This window comes from Nicotiana tabacum, chromosome 8 (assembly GCF_000715075.1).
Source record: "Nicotiana tabacum cultivar K326 chromosome 8, ASM71507v2, whole genome shotgun sequence".
In the NCBI taxonomy this organism is placed as follows: domain Eukaryota; kingdom Viridiplantae; phylum Streptophyta; class Magnoliopsida; order Solanales; family Solanaceae; genus Nicotiana; species Nicotiana tabacum.
Window position 1 is genome coordinate 120,910,126 of NC_134087.1, and position 20,125 is coordinate 120,930,250.

Sequence of the window (20,125 nt, forward strand, 5' to 3'; positions counted from 1 at the left end):
CAACCAAAGACCACCAAAACTTCCGAGCAAGAAGAGATCGTGAGGAAGATGAGGAGTATGGAACAGAGTCTCAAAAGCATAAAAGGCTTGAGCGGACAGAAAAATGTATTCTATGCCGATTTATGCATGTTCCCTCATATGCACCTACCATTGGGATTCAAAACCCCAAAATTTGAGAAGTACGATGGGCATGGTGATCCTATTGCTCATATCCAGAGATATTGCAATCAACTGCGAGGAGCCGGTGGAAAGGAAGAACTACTCATGGCCTATTTCGGAGAAAGTCTGGTTGGCATCGCATCTGAGTGGTACATGGATTAGGATATATCCCGCTGGCACATCGGGGATGATCTTGCTAGAGATTTCGTCAGTCAGTTCCAGTACAACATTGATATTGCTCCAGATAGGAACTCATTGACAAACTTGAAAAAGAAATCCTCAGAAAGCTTCCGAGAGTACGTAGTTAAATGGCGTGAGCAGGCATCTAGGGTGAAGCCTCCGATGGATGAAGTTGAAATGGTCACAGTTTTCTTTCAAGCTCAGGAAGCTGACTACTTCTAGAATATGATGTCCGCAATGGGTAAACCGTTCACTGAAGCTATCAAGATTGGCGAAATGGTTGAAAATGGGCTAAAAACGGGTCGAATTCTAAGCCAATCTGCTATCAGAGCTACCTCCCAAGCCATTCAGGGTGGGTCTGGAGGAATAGCAAAGGGAAAGAAAAGGGAAGAAACATTCATGGCAGCGTCGGGTACAAGGAGAAACTATACTCCCAGATCCCTTTTCTCAGAGAGGACCCCGCAACACTATTACCCTCACCAAGATTTGGCCTATACTCCTCAGCCATACTCGATCATGAATACTAAGCCTTATGTCCAGCCACAACAACAAGCCAACAGAAATCAAGCTCCATTTCCTAGAAACCAACCTCCTTACCAAACCCACTACAGCCCCCGTCCTCCACAAAATAATTTCCACCCTCATGAACCACCCAAGAGACCAAATTTCACACCAATTGGCGAAACCTACTCCAGCTTGTTACCGAAGCTTGTCAAATGGGTCTGCTATAGCCTGTTCCTCAAACCAGGCAAAACCCAGCATCACCCGCTTACAGAGCCGGTACCCGATGCGCCTATCACTCAGGGGCAGAAGGGCATGACACGGATGATTGCTGGACTCTGAAGAGAGCCGTGGAGAACTTGATAGAACAAAGGAAGATAGTGTTGAGGGATGAAGAGGTTCCTAATGTGACCAATAACCCACTTCCAGCCCACAACAACGGGCCGGTAATTGGAATGATTTGTGAGGATGAGGAATTTGACCCAGCATTGAAGGCCATCATTGCCATTGCTGACAAAGAAAAGAAACCAAAAGTTGCCTCGAAGCAAGATAAAGGGGAGAAAAAGAAAGAAACTACCCCTCCAAAGTCAGAGAAGAACATGGAAGTTGAGACCGGGGAAACGCCTCTCAAAGATGTTGTTCTCTACGTCCCTCAAGGCCGTAAAGAAAAGCAGATGACATTGAGTCCTCCCAAGAGATTCGAGCTGAACAAAACAACCCAGATGTATGTGCCCAAGGGGGTTTATGTGATGCGGGGGCCAATTAAACCATCAAGGTTGAATGAGCCCGTGGTTATTGGACGCGTGCTATAGAAGCCCATGAAAGATCCTACTACTGTGCCCTGGAACTACAACAAAATGGTGGTGACCTATAAAGGCGAAGAAATCCTAGGAAAAGTTCAAGAAAATAACCCTGTTGAAAAGTATTCCAATTTGGAAGAGGTAAACAACGCTACTAGAAAGCGCTTCCCACTTAAGAAGCCTGTGAGTGCCGAAGAAGCGGAGGTTTTCTTCCAAAACATGAAAATGGCAGATTATGAGGTGATTGACCAGCTTCAAAAATTTTCCAAACAAGTCTCCCTATTGGCTTTGTTGATGAATTCCGCCGAACATCAGAAGGTATTGATCAAGACCCTTAACAAAGCATATGTGCCTGTTGACATTTCTGTAGAGCAGTTGGAGAGAATGGCGGAAAGATTTTTCGCAATCAACCAGATCACTTTCAGCAAAACTGATTTACCCTCAGAAGGGGCCACACATAACAAAGCCTTGCACCTAACAGTCAAATGCGAAGGGCACTACGCGAAAAGGGTGATGTTGGACGGAGGCTCTGGAGTAGACATTTTCCCACTTTCAACTCTATAGCGCATGGAAATTGGGACCGAAATAATCCGACCCAACAATGTCTGTGTACGTGCCTTCGATGAATCAAAAGGGACACAATTGGAGAGATCGATCTAATTCTGACCATCGGCCCAGTAGACTTTGAAGTAACCTTCCAAGTTCTTGACATGGACACATCCTACAACTTTCTTTTGGGGAGGCCATGGATTCATACAGCAGGGGCTGTACCCTCCACTCTTCATCAGATGGTGAAGTTCGAGCATAAGGACCAAGAGATCGTGGTCTACGGAGAAGATGAGCAATCAATTTATCGGGACCCATCAGTCCCATGTCTTGAAGAAAGAGAGGAGAGTGAGCACATAGTTTATCAGGCTTTTGAAATTGTGGTTGCAGACCAGTACAAAGAAGGAAACCCTTGCCCCCAACCCTTCCTTTCTAATGCATCAATCATGGTGGCCAAAGAAATGATCCGACATGGCTTCAAACTGGGGAAGGGACTTGGGAAATCATTGCAAGGGATAGTTGAACTTATCACCCTGCCCACCAGTGAAAAGTTCTTCGGGGTAGGCTTCCGACCCACTCCAGCTGATATAAGATGGGCAGATGATAGAAAGAATGATGGTTGGGTCTTGCCTCAGCCGGTTCCGCATCTGTACAGAACATTTGTCAAGCCAAAATACCAGAAGAAAGAAGAAGATGAGGCCTTTACTGCCGAAGAGATTGAGGAGATCCGTGGGGCAATGAGGAAGATACTATATGAAACCCACATGGTCCAGCCAGGGGAAGGCTCAAGCACCGCTGAGGTGCTGTATATGGGTCCCAATGCCAAGCTACAGAATTGGAAGGCTACGTCATTCCCAATCAGGCGGGAGTCCTGGTAGACCTGTCCTGCCACTTTTTCTGCATCGCGAGTTATGTCAGGGTGTAACTCGGATATTTTTCTTTAGTTTCTTGTCTTTTAAATTACCAATGTGAACCCTGTTATCCCCAAAATTCAATGAAATGAAATTAATATTTCATCGTTCATCTCTCTTCATTCTTTCTAATTTTGTTACTTTTTCTTATTTATTCTTTCAGTTCTAATAATGCGGCTTTAAATAACATGACATGCTTGCGGACTTCATGCCCAGATCCAAACACGCTGTCTAACTGCGAAATAATGAACCAAGAACCGGAATATGATGAGGAAGAGGCTTTTAAGGAAATAAATCGAGAATTGGAACAATTTGAGAATAAACCTAAGCCAAACTTAAATGAAACCGAGCCAGTTAATTTGGGTAGCTCTAAAGAAGTCAAAGAAACCAAGATAAGCATTCATACAGATGAAAGAACCAGGGATGCATTGATCCAACTTTTGTTTGAATTCAAAGATGTGTTTGCTTGGTCATACGATGACATGCCAGGATTAAGTGTCGATCTAGTGGTCCATAAATTACCAACCTACCCCGATTATCCCCCTATCCAGCAAAAACAGAGGAAGTTCAAAGTTGATATCAGTGACAAGATTAAAGAAGAGGGCACAAAACAATTAAAGGCGGGGGTGATTCGAGTGGTCCGATACACCACATGGCTGGCTAATATAGTTCCTGTGCCAAAGAAAGATGGGAAAATCCGGGTGTGCGTTGACTACCGAGATCTTAACAAAGCAAGCCCCAAGGACAATTTCGCTTTGCCAAACATCCACATCATTGTTGATAACTACGCCAAACATGAAATACAGTCTTTTGTGGATTGTTACGTAGGATACCACCAGGTGTTGATGGATGAAGAAGATGCAGAAAAGATCTCTTTTACCACACCATGGGGCACTTACTGTTATAGAGTCATGCCATTTGGTCTGAAGAATGCTGGGGCAACCTACATGAGGGCCATGACCGCCATTTTTCATGATACGATGCACCAAGAGATAGAGGTGTATGTGGACAATGTAATCATCAAATCCAAAACCCAGGACGACCACGTTTGGGACTTGAGAAAATTCTTTGAGCGGTTGCGCAAATATGATTTGAAACTGAACCCAGCCAAATGTGCATTTGGAGTACCATCCGGCAAACTCTTAGGATTCATAGTCAGTCGGAGGGGCATCGAGTTAGATCCAACAAAGATAAAGTCTATTCGGGATTTGCCTCCTCCAAGAACCAAGAAAGATGTTATGAGTTTTTTTGGAAGATTGAATTACATCAGTCATTTCATCGCTCAGTTGACCTCCACGCGCAAACCCATATTTAAGTTGTTAAAGAAAGATGCGGCAATCAAATGGACAGTTGAATGTCAAGAAGCTTTTGATAAAATTAAGGAATATCTGTCGAATCCGCCAGTCTTGGTCCCACATGAGCCAGGGAGGCCTCTATTCTTGTACCTGACCGTCTTGGAAAATTCTTTTGGTTGTGTCCTCGGGCAACATGACGTGACCGGAAAGAAGGAGCAGGCCATTTACTATCTGAGCAAGAAGTTTACTAGTTATGAAGCCAAGTACACTTTATTGGAAAGAACTTGTTGTGCTTTGACATGGGTCGCTCAGAAACTGAGGCATTATTTGCAAGCTTACACCACCTACCTCATAACCAGGTTGGATCCTTTAAAGTACATATTTCAGAAACCAATGCCCACTAGGAGATTAGCAAAGTGGCAGATCTTGTTCACGGAGTTTGACATAGTCTATGTCACTCGCACGGTAATGAAAGCCCAGGCATTAGCGGATCATTTGGCTGAGAACCCGATTGATGATGAGTACCAACCTTTGAGAACTTACTTCCCGGATGAAGAAGTAAATTCAGTTGAGGCAATATCTGAAGACACTCTTGCTTGGAAAATGTTCTTTGATGGGGCGGTAAACGCAAAAGGTGTTGGAATTGGGGCAATTTTGATCTCACCCACTGGTCAGCACTATCCAGCCACAGCTCGGCTTCAGTTCTTCTGTACAAACAACACCGCCGAATATGAAGCTTGCATTATGGGTATAAACATGGCAATCGACCAAAATGTCGAAGAGTTGTTGATTATGGGAGACTCAGATCTGATTATCCGGCAAGCCCAAGGAGAATGGGAAACCCGAGATTTTAAGCTTATCCCTTACAAGAAGCATGTGGAAAACCTCAGCAAGCGATTCAAGTCAATAGAGTTCAGGTACATTCCTCGTTGTCACAACGAATTAGCCGACGCATTTGCTACTTTGGCCTCAATGCTGCCATATCTAGGCAATGCTCACGTAGATCCATTGGAAATTCAAATTCGGGAAAGGCATGGTTATTTTAATACAATTGAAGAAGCACCAAATACCCAGCCATGGTACCATGACATTAAGAGGTTTCTGAAAACTCAAGAATACCCCGAGCAAGCTAGTGGAGACCAAAAGAGAACCATTAGGCGGCACACGAGTGGTTTCTTTTTGAGTGGGGATGTCTTATACAAGAGAACTACAGACCTCAATTTGTTAAGATGTGCTGACACAGAAGAGGCTGGAAGAATCATGCATGAGGTACACACGGGAGTATGCGGGCCCCACATGAACGGGTATGTTTTATCAAAGAAAATCCTTCGAGCGGGTTATTACTGGATGACCATGGAAAAGGACTGTTTTAGTTTCATTCAAAAGTGTCATCAGTGTCAGGTGCACGGTGATTTGATTCATGCACCTCCCACAGAACTGCATCCCATGTCTGCACCTTGGCCATTTGTTGCCTGGGGCATGGATGTCATTGGGCCAATCGAGCCAAAAGCCTCAAATGGACACAGATTCATACTAGTTGCCATTGACTACTTCACAAAATGGGTCGAAGCAATCACTCTCAAGTTTGTCACCAAGAAAGCTGTGGTAGATTTCGTGCACTCCAATCTTATCTGCCGTTTTGGCATTCCTGCAACTATTATCACAGACAATGCTGCAAACTTGAATAGTCATTTGATAGGGGAGATATGTGAGCAATTTAAGATAATGCACCGGAACTCTACTCCTTATCGGCCTAAAGGCAATGGTGCTGTTGAAGCAGCAAACAAAAACATCAAAAAGATTTTGAGAAAGATGATTCAAAGTTCCAGGAAGTGGCATGAAAGCTGTCGTTTGCATTGTTGGGATATTGCACTACTGTGCGCACGTCAATTGGAGCCACCCCGTATCTTTTGGTTTATGGCACAGAAGCCATAATACCCGCCGAGGTCGAAATTCCCTCTCTTCGAATCATTGTTGAAGCTGAAATTGAAGACAGTGAGTGGGTTAAAACCCGTCTGGACCAATTAACCTTGATCGATGAAAAACGAATGGCTGCGGTCTGCCACGGGCAGTTGTACCAACAAAGAATGGCTCGTGCCTATAGCAAGAAAGTGCGACCTAGAAATTTTGAAGTGGGGCAACTCATTTCAAGGCATATTCTTCCCCATCACCAGGAAGCAAAAGGAAAATTCGCTCTTAATTGGAAGGGCCCATACGTCATCAGAAAGATATTGCCAAGATGAGCATTGTATCTGGGCGATATCGAAGGAAATGATCCTGAAACAGCTGTAAATGCAGATGCGGTCAAAAGGTACTACGTCTAATCCTTCTGCAGCAATAACATTATCCGATTGGGATGACGAAAGCTTTCATTCTCGTTACCCCAAACACTCCAATCCTTTGCTAACCCTTTGAGCCGTTTACCTTTCTTTCATTACCCTCTTTGGAACCTGAAAGTGTCATTAAAAAAAAATCAAAAACAAAGTTTCCTGAACTACGTCTGACTTGATTCCGAAAGGATACGTAGGCAGCCTCTCTCTGGGGTTCAGTCACACCAAAACAAAAATCCAATTTTCCCTGAAGTTGAAACTGGGGCAGATGTTATAATGGTTCAACCACGGGCACACCAAATGGTTCCGAAGTTGTAATTTCATCCACAATTCTTTTTACCAAAAACCAAGTACAAGTCCTTCGGATCAATTGCCAAAGGCGGGGGAAACCAAGAAATATCATGGTTGGAAGCCGATGCATTCTAAAATTGAGAGAAATAAAATGAGAGAGTCTTGTCGGTGAAAACCTTCGGGCACCATGAGGCGACGAGAGTAGAGAAACCAAGAATGAGAGAGTCCGTTTAGTGAAAACCCACAAAAAGTACTATCGGGCGACGGTGAGAAGAGAAACGAGAGAGGTCGACTAGCGAAAACCCGCAAAGGGCGCTGTCGGCCAAAAAGATGATTTCACCACAGAAAGTTCTGGCAAGGTTCCCTGGTCGGGAAACATAGATCCGTTTTGGTTCATGAGGAAATGCAAGTTCGTGAGGTTCGGGCATCCAGTCCAAAAAGCATGTCATGTCAGTTTGAAGCCAGCATGCACCTCAGATAAGTCCTTCTTTTTCCCCGAAAGGGACGCTTCTCTTTTAAATTCGGTTTTTCGCTCTTTGTTTACCTTTCCTTGAATCCCTTTTGGCTTAACCCTAAATTCCAAAATGTGTTAGAAAGAAAAGGTGGCAGGACCGGTTTCACAGAGCTCCATCTGGCAAGAGGTGAAGAAAATACCCAGCCTCAGTGGTGCGTCAGTCCAATCCCGACTGATCATGATGTTTGATTACCTCCAAAGTAAATGCATTGAAAAAAAAAGAAAAAAAAAGAGAGAAGAAAGTCAAAGGCAAAGGTCTGGAAAGCGGAATGAGACCCAAAGCCTTACACGGGCGAGTCATCATGAAATCCTGAAATCTGAGTCTTATCAGTTTGAAAGGGGGTCGCTTTTGAAGCCAATCAATGGTGAAGTTTGTCAACAGAAATGAGGTCGGGACCAAGCAATTGGAATGATCAAGGCCACCGAACCAACCACCATTTTCAAACTGACAATTGTTCTTTGTTTGGAAAATTGAAACAGGTGCAATCCAAAGCAACCGTGCAAGAAGCAGGTGCAACCAAAAGGGAAAAGAAATGCACAAGTGCTAGAAACAGCTTTGCAGCAAGGAATCAACCCAAAAGGGAAGTTTCCAAATTCTTTCCTACATTTTTACTGAACAAAAAATAATTAAAAAAAAACAAAAAGAGAAATAAGAAGAAAATTCCAAAAAAGGGGTTAGTTTAGAATCCCTAATATCAACCTATATTTCGCCAACATTAGGGCTCCAATCCCTGAGTTGAGATTTTAGACATAGGGCCTCCATTCCCTAGTCACCTTTGCCAACATTAGGGCTCCAATCCCTGAGTTGAGATTTTAGACATAGGGCCTCCATTCCCTAGTCGCCTTTTGCCAACATTAGGGCTCCAATCCCTGAGTTGAGATTTTAGACATAGGGCCTCCATTCCCTAGTCACCTTTGCCAACATTAGGGCTCCAATCCCTGAGTTGAGATTTTAGACATAGGGCCTCCATTCCCTAGTCACCTTTGCCAACATTAGGGCTCCAATCCCTGAGTTGAGATTTTAGACATAGGGCCTCCATTCCCTAGTCGCCTTTTGCCAACATTAGGGCTCCAATCCCTGAGTTGAGATTTTAGACATAGGGCCTCCATTCCCTAGTCACCTTTGCCAACATTAGGGCTCCAATCCCTGAGTTGAGCAATTTTCTTTTAGCCGACATTAGGGCTCCAATCCCTGAGTTGAGCAATTTTCTTTTAGCCGACACTGGGGCTCCAATCCCTGAGTTGAGCAATTTTCCTTTAGCCGACATTAGGGCTCCAATCCCTGAGTTGAGCGAGTTTTCTTTTAGCCGACATTAGGGCTCCAATCCCTGAGTTGAGCAATTTTCCTTTAGCCGACATTAGGGCTCCAATCCCTGAGGTGAGCAAGTTTTCTTTTAGCCGACGTTAGGACCCCAATCCCTGAGTTGAGCAAGTTTCCTTTAGCCGACATTAGGGCTCCAATCCCTGAGTTGAGCAATTTTCCTTTAGCCGACATTAGGGCTCCAATCCCTGAGTTGAGCGATTTTTCTTTAGCTGACATTAGGGCTCCAATCCCTGAGTTGCGTCTTTTAGACTTGAGGTTTCTAATCCCCTCATCAATTCTGTAGATTTTTATGGTAATTAACTCACAAAATTTTCCTAGTGAAACTGGGGCAGAAATATTTCGTTCGTTTGTTTGTTTCGTTGTCTGAGCAGGTTTGACCTCGAGGCATAGGGATCGAGATGACCTATGGAGTAAGTCTCAATCCAGAATAAAAGAAAGGAAGAAAAGAACAAAAGAAGATGAGCCCAAATACTGGAACAAACAAAGTGCGTATCGCTCAAAATATGATTGAAGTCACGAGCTCCGCCAATCCCGCTTCACTCAATGCTGCAGAAATAAACAAGCGCCTACAACTTGCGAGCATCAAGATTCAGATCGAAGTCTACAAGCAGAATCAGCTAAGACTCAAGATCAATTTGTGAAAGAATTATAGATAGGAATCTTGTAACTAGTAGTTGATATGCATAGCTAGCTTAGTTTTAATTCTCCTTTGGTGTAATAAGGAGGTCGGTAAAGCAGTAGTAACAGCATGCAACAGCAGTAACAACAACATCGCAGTTCCATGGTAGTCCCAACTACAAAAATTTCCCGAACTACATTGACCTGATTCCTGTTTAGCCCAGGATATGTAGGAAACCTTTGAAGCAAAGGTTCGGTCAAATCTTTCAAAAAAAAATGCTTCACACGGAGTATTACAACGGGCAAAAATCGCTCGTATCCGCTCACTTTATCTTTGCACGGAAACTTTTTGTGTTTTCGGACAAAGAGGGGCAGCTGTGAGCACGTGATTTTTTGCCATATATGAGAATTACTCCCAAAAATTCAAAATAAAACAATTTTCCTTTGTGTGCAATTTTTGAATTTTCGTGGTATTTTTGATAATTATTTGTATTTTTTGCCTGTGCATGTTAATGTGTTAAATTAATAAAAAATATAAAAATATGTCGCATTTGCATTTGATATTTATTTAAGTTTTTTTTACAAAACGAAAAAATCATAAAAAAACAATGTACGTTGCATTTTAGCATTTAACGTCCAAATTGTGTGATTTTATCGCTAATTGCTACTTAAATGTGCGATAATTATTATTAGGAGTTAATTAGTATTTTGAGATAATTTTGGGTTTTATAATTTAATCTTAGCATTTTTAGCTTTATTAATTAGGAAATTGAATGAATAGAAAAGAACAAAAAATAGAAGAAAACCGGATTGAGCATTTTCTTCAAATTTAAACCACAAGCCCAAAAGAAACAAACCCATACCGGGTCAACCCGACCCGGTCCGCCCCATAAACCCAAAGATCCAACTCCCCCTCTTCATTTTCATTTTCATTTTCCCAAAACAAAAAAACAAAACCCCCAAACCCTAAAAAAAACCATCTACCCGCCCCCCCTCTATCTTCTTCTCCGTCGTCCCAAACGACCCCAACACGAGCAGCAACCATGGCTGCCTCCTCATCCTCACGCATACACACACACACACAACAACACATACAAAACACAGCTACCCTCGTTGTCGACCACAACGCAGCGTTGCTGCTGCTGCTTCGTCCAGCTTCGTCCAAACGACCAAACGACCCCTCGCCGCAAAGCTCAAGCTATGAACGACCAAACGACCCTTGACCTCTCTAACATAACCAGCTTCGTCAAGCTCCAACAGCCATCCCTGTTGCTTTATCTTCTGCTTCGTCTTCGCCTCATTGCCATGGCTGCCACTGCTTGCTCGACGACCATGGCTGCCACTGCTTCGAGCTCTAGCCACATCGCCTCAAACAACCCACAGTTTTCACAATTGTCCTTCGCCTCCAGCCACGAACGACCACAACTCGATCGTCACGTCCAAATGAGCATCGTCGCCTCCATCGCCCGTCCAGTTGAGCAGCGTGGCTGCTGCTGCTTCGTTCTTCTTCTTGTCAAAACAAACGAACCAGCGCCGCCACTGCTGCGTTCCTACTCGTCGAGTTATTTTTCGGGCAGATTCGAGTTATTTTGGTTTCAAAGTTTCCGGGCAGATTTGTTTCCGTTCGAGTTCGTCGTTGTTCCGATCCGGTTAGTTGGTTTAAGTTTCATTTCTGTCCATATTTTGTTTGATATTCTCGGATCTGAAATCAGTATATGTTTGATTCTTTTCTTGTTCGTTTGTTTGTCATTTCTTGATTATTTCTTCAGTTTGTTTTTATTCATTTTTCTTGTTTAGTTTTAAATACAGAAGTGTGTTAGTTTAATCACTTGAATCCTTCGTCTTGGTTGTAATGTTGTTAGATTTAATTTGAAGTTCAATTGATTATTGGGTCTAGTGATTTGAATCTACTTATTTGTTGTGTTTCAATTTGTTACTGTTATTGAATCTGAAAGTATGTTTGTTGTTAAAAATGTTGTTCAATTTGTTACTGTTATAGAATCCTTAGTCTTTGTTTTGATGATATTTGACATAATCTGAGTTTCTAGCTTAAATTTGTTGATGAAATTTGGTTAGGAATTGGTTATAGCTGTCGTAATCGGTTAATTGATTAGGATTTGGATATAGCTGATGGGGGTGTTATGGTAATTTCAAATTATTTCAGGGGTAAAATGGGAAACGAGCCTTAATTTTGAGTGCTCCGTCCACTAGACATTAATAATATTACAATAGTACATGGTGGGGGGCAAGACATGGGGTAGTAGGGGGTTAATACATTGTTTAATATAGTGTGGGACAAGACATAATGGAGTGAGAATAATGTATTTGTTTAATATAGTGGGAGACAAAAATGTAGGCATGGGGAACAAGGGAATTAAATAAGAAAATATTAAGTAGTGGGGGCAAGACATGCAATTATGGGAATATTTCGGGTTAGTTGTTCAAGACAAGAGTCTTGGTTATAAATAGAGTCATTTTTTACACAGTGTAGGAGGATGATAGAAAAAAAAGTGGAGAGAGTTGACTGAATTTTGAGAAATCAGAATTTGAGAGCAAAAAGAGAAAAACAAGCTGAACTTTTACTTGAATAATTTCGGACTGCTTTTCCTTGAGTGTTATTCAAAAATCAGTAAACTACTGCGTCTTGTATCCGTCTCTCTTCTGCTTTGACTGCGATTGCATTCTGGTACTGCTGGTTTTCAATCTGTTACTGAGTTATTCTACTGGTCGTTACTGGTTTTGCTGTTTCTGAACCTGTTATTGCTGTGTATTTACGCTACTGCTGCTTCTACTGATCTTCCTCTTCTTTTTTACTTCCAATACCAGGTACATGGCCGTAACCTTATCGATATTGTAAGCTGAAATGTGAAAGCATGAATACATATGAAGAATGGAACTTTGAAGTTTTAATTTAGCTTTTTTTTTCTTTGTCTCTTTTACTGATTGTGTTTAGGTTATCTCATGTATTATTATTCTGTAAATTTCGGTTGCTTTGCATAACTAGGCATCTTGTAGTGATGTATTAAATAATACTCTGTTTTAGTTTGGTTATTAGGTAGTATATGTTTAAGCATGCTCATTACTGTCAAACTGTTTAACAATTGGAGTAAGAGGAAAATAACATAAGTTGGTCTTTAGTGAATCGGCTCGGTAAAACTGGTTAGTTCACTAGCTTGAAGGTTTTAATATTGTCAACAGTAGGTTAATCGTGAACATGTAGCTAAATTTAGTTAAAGCATGAATTTAAATTAATTTCGTGAATTAGGCATTATGGCATGATTTGAGTTCAAACAAGACGAGTTAACGTTTGAATTTAATAAACTTTCGAATATGCATTAGTAATTAAGATTGATTCTAGTTTCAAATAGTCGTAAATAATTAATTCCAACGGTTCAAGTCATCTAACAATGCGAGTTTAATCTAGTTATAGGATAATTAGTTTCTTTTGAACATATTATTTGTCGATTCCGTAGTTTATTTATAATTTCAATTTTTGTAATATTCCTTTCTGTTAACATTTGTCTTAATCTAGCATTTAATATGTTACGCCCTTTTTTTAAGCATGTAACTAATTAGGATTTTTTCTCTTTTATTTTAGAAACGAATTTAATAGAAATGTAGTCACTTTAGGATATCCTTAAAAATAAATGAGGCGAGCCTCGCCAAACAAAGACGCACAAACTGCGGGGCCCTCAATAGATGTTAATAATTACTTAGATTTCGGGAGTGGCCATTTAGCGAACTTCACGACTTTCTCCAAAGATAATAACGCGTTAGACTCTTTAGACGCGATTTTGATTAAATTACATGCTTAAATTCGGGTGCGCATTTATGTGACCCAAATCCAAATCTCAACGGAGTCGGAACGTATTAACAACCACGGGTGCATTGATTGTGACGTGGTTCGAGATGCATTTTCACGACGTTGCAATTCTATAAAAAAATAATAATAAAAGCGGTTTAAACTTAATAAAAGCACACAAGTCATAACATGTATAAAAATCAGATATTTAGCCATTACAACAATTTAAGCGACCGTGCTAGAACCACGGGATTCGGGGGTGCCTAACACCTTCCCTCGGGTCAACAGAATTCCTTACTTAGAATTTCTGGTTCGCAAACTTCATTTGGAAAGTCGAATATTTTCCTCGAATTGGGATTCAAGATAAACCGGTGAATTGGGACACCAAAAGCCAAACCTTTCCCAAGTGGCGACTCTGAATTAAATAAATAATTTCATTTCGAATATTGTCACTTAAATTGAAAAAACTCCCTCACGCATTTATCCTTCGGGGTAGGCGCGCAAAAAGGAGGTGTGACACTCTTCTATTTACTTTTACCAGTAAGAAGTCATGGGTTATGTGGAAGTCTATTACGTAAATCAAAGAACAATAGTGCCTACAATGCACGATTAACTGTTAAATTATTTCATAAGTCAATTGTTATCATTCGAACCTAAGTTTCAATGACATATAAGTAGAAGAATATAAGGCAAGTAGAAGAACATAACTCAAATCCTCATAAACCAACTATCATTTGGTAGGATTTAGGGTACTAAAATTCTTACATATCGATTTTTTTTTTGGGGGGGGGGGGGGGGAGGGGATTAAGTATTTGAATACATCTGAATCCAAGAGCTACATCCATTTTATAGAACTTTTAACAAATCGTTTAGATATTTTTGGTTATCATTAATTTTAAAAAGTTTGTAACGATTGATAAGTGCACGTGTTCAGAAACTAGTTTAAATAAATACACCAATTAAGTACATATTAACTCTTTCAAACAATTCATCAAATACCTTGTATGCGTGCTTTTGTGAGTTAAACCACTTTAATAAAGGATTATATCAACTCACCTCAAAACTCCTCGAGCCAATACGTTGTCTCCAGTCCAATTTATACCTGTCAAACAATCGATTCTACAACAACCAATGCATTTTAATTAATTTCAAAGTTTCACACCTAAATATTGAACTTATTGTTGATACAGAGAAAGAAGGGAATTAACTATCCAATTCTTACCTACTACTACTGTTGAATAATTGACAGTAGGACATTTTATATACCTGAGTTCAAGAACTAGTGATTTGTAAAAAAACCTAGAATTATTCCGCTGCCTGTGTGACTACTTCGATGGGAGCAACAACGCTGCCTTTGTTTCTTGCTCCTCGAAAATCTATTTTTTGTTGTTTTGAATTCTTTGCAATTTTTACCCGCCCTTGGTCTCTCGTTCCTCCTAAGGCTTTAAGCCTTTTCCTTTTTCTTTCAGCAGATCGTTCTATGGGCTTTAAGCCCAATTCTTAAAGTGTTTTGCTCTTCTTCTTTTTTTTTTGACTTAAAAAGTATTCAATGATACTCACTTTTAATAATTAATAATATTAAAATTATTAATATTCTCCTATTTGTATATCCAATTATTTATAAATAGAGAAGTAACTCATAAGTCAATGTTTTAGTCCGTAATAGAAGTATAATTTTGTATGCACTTGAGATAAGATAAAAGAATTAAATTCTATATTGAGCGTATCATGACAACTTTTATTGATTTGAGGAATGTTACAATTATAATTTTGCAATTTAAGCTTAAATTGCAGTTAATCCAAAATTATCGACATAGATACGAATTAAGGAAAAAAGTTATATGAAAAGTTGGAATTCCTGCAGGGATTTGTGAATAAATGCATCTTGGATCGGAGTTATGGATAATTGGTAGCTTCTGTTATTTAGCACTGCGGATGAAGTGAACTTTATTATCACTTTTATTGGTCATATATCTTTAATGTTGGTGATATAGTGTTCTCATGCTCTCATTTTATGGTTACAGGATAGAAGATACATCTAGTTTGACATACTTGAATTTCATTGATGGACTGAGTAAATACAATCTTTGACTGGCACCTACCTTATACTTAACGGTGGGCTTGCCTCGTTACCTAGTTTTGCTAGTACAGTCTTTCAAAGACTTTGTTCTTGGGTAAAAACAAAATTCATGGTTGACCGAATGAAGCATGAATTCTGGTTGAATCTATAGCAAATTAAATAATGAAGTAAATTGTGGTGAAGAGATTAAAGTGATTAAAGTAAATTGTTATGAATATGCGCATTTTGCACTTAAATTATATAGCGGTGGACTGAAATTATCCTTGTCTCTTTGATCCTTTTATCTTATTTGCCATCCAAAATAATAGTAGTAGTGATGAGAATACCACTTTTACTGGGAACCAAACTTGTTCATATTAGGTTCAAAACACTAGTTGCTTTCCTGTAGGTTCCTGCATCTGTGCGTGTGAAGAGAGAATCTGCACTCCCAAAAACCAAGCCAAAATCAACTATCGTGACTACAGTGAACCAACCAGCAGTGACTCTGCCTGTTGTCAAGCATGAATTAACTAGCACATCTGCACCAAAACCTCAAAGCAGTGATGACTCATATACAGCATTCTTGGAGGACATGAAAGCACTTGGTGCTCTTGAAGGCTGAAGTAACAAGTAGGAGAAAGGAAGAGGAAACAGATGCCGCAGATAATGTGATGTTGACATTTACATCGCCCATGTCTCCTAATACTTGAATGTCCATAACTTTATGGTGCTTTGATGTATCGGCCTTCTCATTTGTTGCATATATGATCTTTGATGCACCTTATTCCCATTTTATCTTGGCATTTTTTCAGCCTTTAATGGGTAGTGGATATGCATTAGTCTAGAGGAAGCAGGAAACATATTGTAAGTTGAAGTCTTACAAGGAATTTTCTTTTGGCTCGCCTTTCGTTGCCTTTATGTATATATTTTAAAATTTTATTATACATAGGGGGATTACAAGGTGGGGAATGAACCTCAATCAACAAGGTGAAAGTTCAGGCAGCCAATTAACTAGTAGAGTGAATTAATTGTTAGCATTTTCCTTGAGAAATTATGGTTGAAATTTCAAAAATGGGACGACTTATTAATCAGTCTCAAAGTACTCTGGAACAGACAGGTGATATACCAAGTCCCAAGTGATTATAGTGACCGAGGTGTTGATTGTCTCGACATTTTTTGTAGCTTATGAACTTATGGAGAGTAGACAGCACAAATGAAATGAGGCTTCATGTCTTTTCTCGGGTATGGATCTTAAAGCATGAAAAGGATTTCAGGCACAAGTCTCCTCTATGAATGTCGAACTTTAAAAATAAGGACTTTGAGGCGTAAGGAATCAGTTTTTAATTTCTTTCAAAATGCATTCAGAAATGTTTGGCACTTGAACTTTTTACCCCATTATTTTTTCACAAAATTACATAATAATGCACTCCATAAGCTGACCTTGCAGTATTTTAGACCAATTACAAGTATGCAAATGTATAGCCAAATATCAATAAGCTTAAATCTAAAAAAAATATTATTTTTGTTGTTCTCTATATCTTCAGGTGTGAAACATATGTGAGTTTCCATTGTTCTTTTTCTTCAAGTTTCTACATACCTATCATAGCTACAAAAAATGCAAAAATAAAAAAATCTAAAATCTCATCTCCTTTAATGCTAGTCTTGTTAAATTTCGAATATTATTTTATGAGAAATTTGGAGTGGGTATTGTTTGAACTTATTAGAAATAGTCTAAGTAGACTGTATACAAAGTTTGAAGTCATTTGATGGAGATTTGGACTAATTTTAAACAAGAATTGCAAGTGAAAATTATACAAAAAGTTCGTCAGAGATGCTTATACACTTTTATACAATGTTATACTTTTTTATACAAAGAGGTACATTATTATACAATTGTATAAAAATGTATAAAGATGTATAACACAATAGTAAAAATGTTGGTGATACACTATGTATATAGAAGTAGTAGTAGAAGAAGAAGAAGAGGAGGTGTTTATACGCTATTATATATTACTTATACTATATTATACAAATGAATCCTATTAATGGAGCTTCAAGGGTTCTTTTTCTTTGGGCATCTTCTGAAATTCAACTCAAATCTAGCTTAAATCTAATCCAAATCAATTCAAATTTGAGTTTTGAACTCCCCTTAATGATCCCAATCAATTGGGAAAACACCTAATCCAAACAACTAAAGGTGACTAAAAAAAAATAATCTTTTACGTAGTATTTTTTCTTCTCATCTAAATAATGGTTATTAACTTTGAATTTGGAAGGGGAATTGAAGAATAAATATAATGATAGAGAAATTTTGGGGTGCAAAGTCGTGATACAGGAAGGAGAAGAATGAACAACAACAACAACGACCCAGTAAAATTCCACTAATGGGGTCTGGGGAAAGTAGTGTGTATGCAGACTTTACCCCTACCCCGAAGGAGTAGAGAAGTTGTTTCCGAAAGACCTTCGGCTCAAGAAAATAAAAACACAAAAGGAAACAATATTAGTATCATCATAGAAATCATAGGTAAAATAGGAACAACAGGAAATCCAGAAGAAAGATGCAAAGCAAAGCAAAAGCGATAGCTATTAAATAGGTCATGCACTGAAAGGCGAAATAGTAAGACTCAACATTGCCACTAGCTATCGTAGACAAAAACCCTACTAGACTAGTCCCACAATGGCACGAAGTAAGGCAAGACTCAACTACCTCCTAACCTACACCCTAGTACTCGACCTCCACATCTTCCTATCAAGTGTCATGTCCTCAGAAATCTGAAGCCTCGCCATATCCTGCCTGATCACCTCTTCCCAGTACTTCTTAGGCTGCCCTCTACCTCTTCTCGTGACCTCCACAACCAGCCACTCACACCTCCTTACCGGAGCATCTAGGCTTCTCCTCTGAACATGCCCAAACCATCTTAGCCTCGCTTCCCGCATCTTGTTCTCAATGGGAGCCACGTGCACCTTCTCCCGAATAATATCATTTATAATCTTATCCATCCTAATGTGCCCGCACATCCATCTCAACATCCTCATACATCATAGCCGGTCTAACCACCGCTTTATAGAACTTACCTTTGAGTATCAGTGACACTCTCTTGTCGCATAGGACTCCAAATGCTAACCTCCACTTCATCCATCCTACCCCAATACGGTGGGTTACATCCTTGTCGATCTCCCCTCCCCCATGGATAACCAATCCAAGGTACTTGAAACTGCCTCTACTTGGGATGACCTGTGATTCAAGCCTCACATCCACGCCCACTTCTCCTGGCTCAACGCTGAACTTACACTCCAGGTATTCCGTCATCGTCCTGCTAAGCTTGAAACCCTTAGACTCGAGAGCTTGTCTCAAAAACTCCATCCTCTCGTTAACACTGGGTCACGACTCATCAATTAGAACTATGTCATCGGCGAATAGCATGCACCATGGCACCTCCCCTTGAATATGGTGTGTTAACATGTCCATCACTAAGGCGAATAAGAACGGATTGAGCGCAGAACCTTGGTGTAACCCTATTACAATCGGAAAATGCTTAGAGTCGCCTCCTACTGTCCTAACCTGAGTCTTATACCCATCATACATGTCCTTAATCGCCATAATGTAGGGAACCGACACATCTTTTGCCTCCAAGCATCTCCAAAGAACTTCTCTAAGAACCTTGTCATATGCTTTCTCTAGGTCAATGAACACCATATGCAGATCCTTCTTCCTCTCTCTGTACAGTTCCACCAACCTCCTAACAAGGTGTATAGATTCTGTAGTAGAACGACCCGGCATGAACCCGAACTGGTTGTCAGATACAAACAATTAAATGGGGTTGGTTAACTGGTGAAAAGTAATTTTAAGATGAGATTTTCCTAGCTATACTATAATAGAAACATGTTTACCACCTTTATTAAGATTACTTAAATTAATTACTTGTATATCTATCTTTACAAGTTATATACAAAACAATTAAAAAGAAAAAAAATTTAGGATCCCTTAATTTTAGCGTGTCAATTATACGACACCCACCCCCATTTCCAATAATCCTCCCCTACATTTAAAATTCTGTTTCTTTTTTCTCTCTTTCTTAATAATCACCCAAAATCTCTCTTTTATTTTACTCCCTCCCCCCAAAACACACACACAAAATTTTGATTCTTTTCCATTTCCAAAGGTTTTCAAACTCAATTTCTCTCTTTCTTTCTAGTCACCCAAAATCTCTATTTCTTATTGATACAATGCAGACAAAATTCGGAATATTGCACTAGAATCAAGCTGTGGGTAATTTTTTGAATCTTGTTTTCTTTCTTTCTAAAATCTTTATTGTATGTGACTTGTATATAATACATCAATATCCAAAATAATATTCGATACAATACTAATACATTTATAATACGATTATATTAGACTTTTAGTGTAGAGTTGTGATCGAAACTTGAAGAAGATGAAGATCATAATTGTATCACAATTTTTCAGAAATGTATCACAATTGTATTATAATTGTATATGTATCATAATTGTCGCAGGAATTGTATTACAAATTTATGGTAATTGTATATTCATTGTATATTGTTACGAGAAGTTGTGAGTTTGTGACGCATTTCATAGTTTGTATCACAAATATATGATAATGATATATTAATTCATTAGTATTGTATCAGGTATTACTTTGAATATTAATGTACCAGATACATTTGTGATACAAGTATGATACAATTATGTTTTAGGCATTGATGTATCTGATACAATTCAAATACAATTATGATACAGTTATCATATAATTCTTGGATATTTCTTCATTTTTAG

At 39.5% G+C, this 20,125-nt stretch overlaps 1 pseudogene; it reads left to right on the forward strand.

Moving 5' to 3' along the window:
- The window catches only part of LOC107831846 (protein EARLY FLOWERING 5-like), a 59,627-nt pseudogene extending 43,675 nt beyond the window's left edge, over window positions 1–15,952 (forward strand).
- The last annotated feature ends 4,173 nt before the right edge of the window (window positions 15,953–20,125 follow it).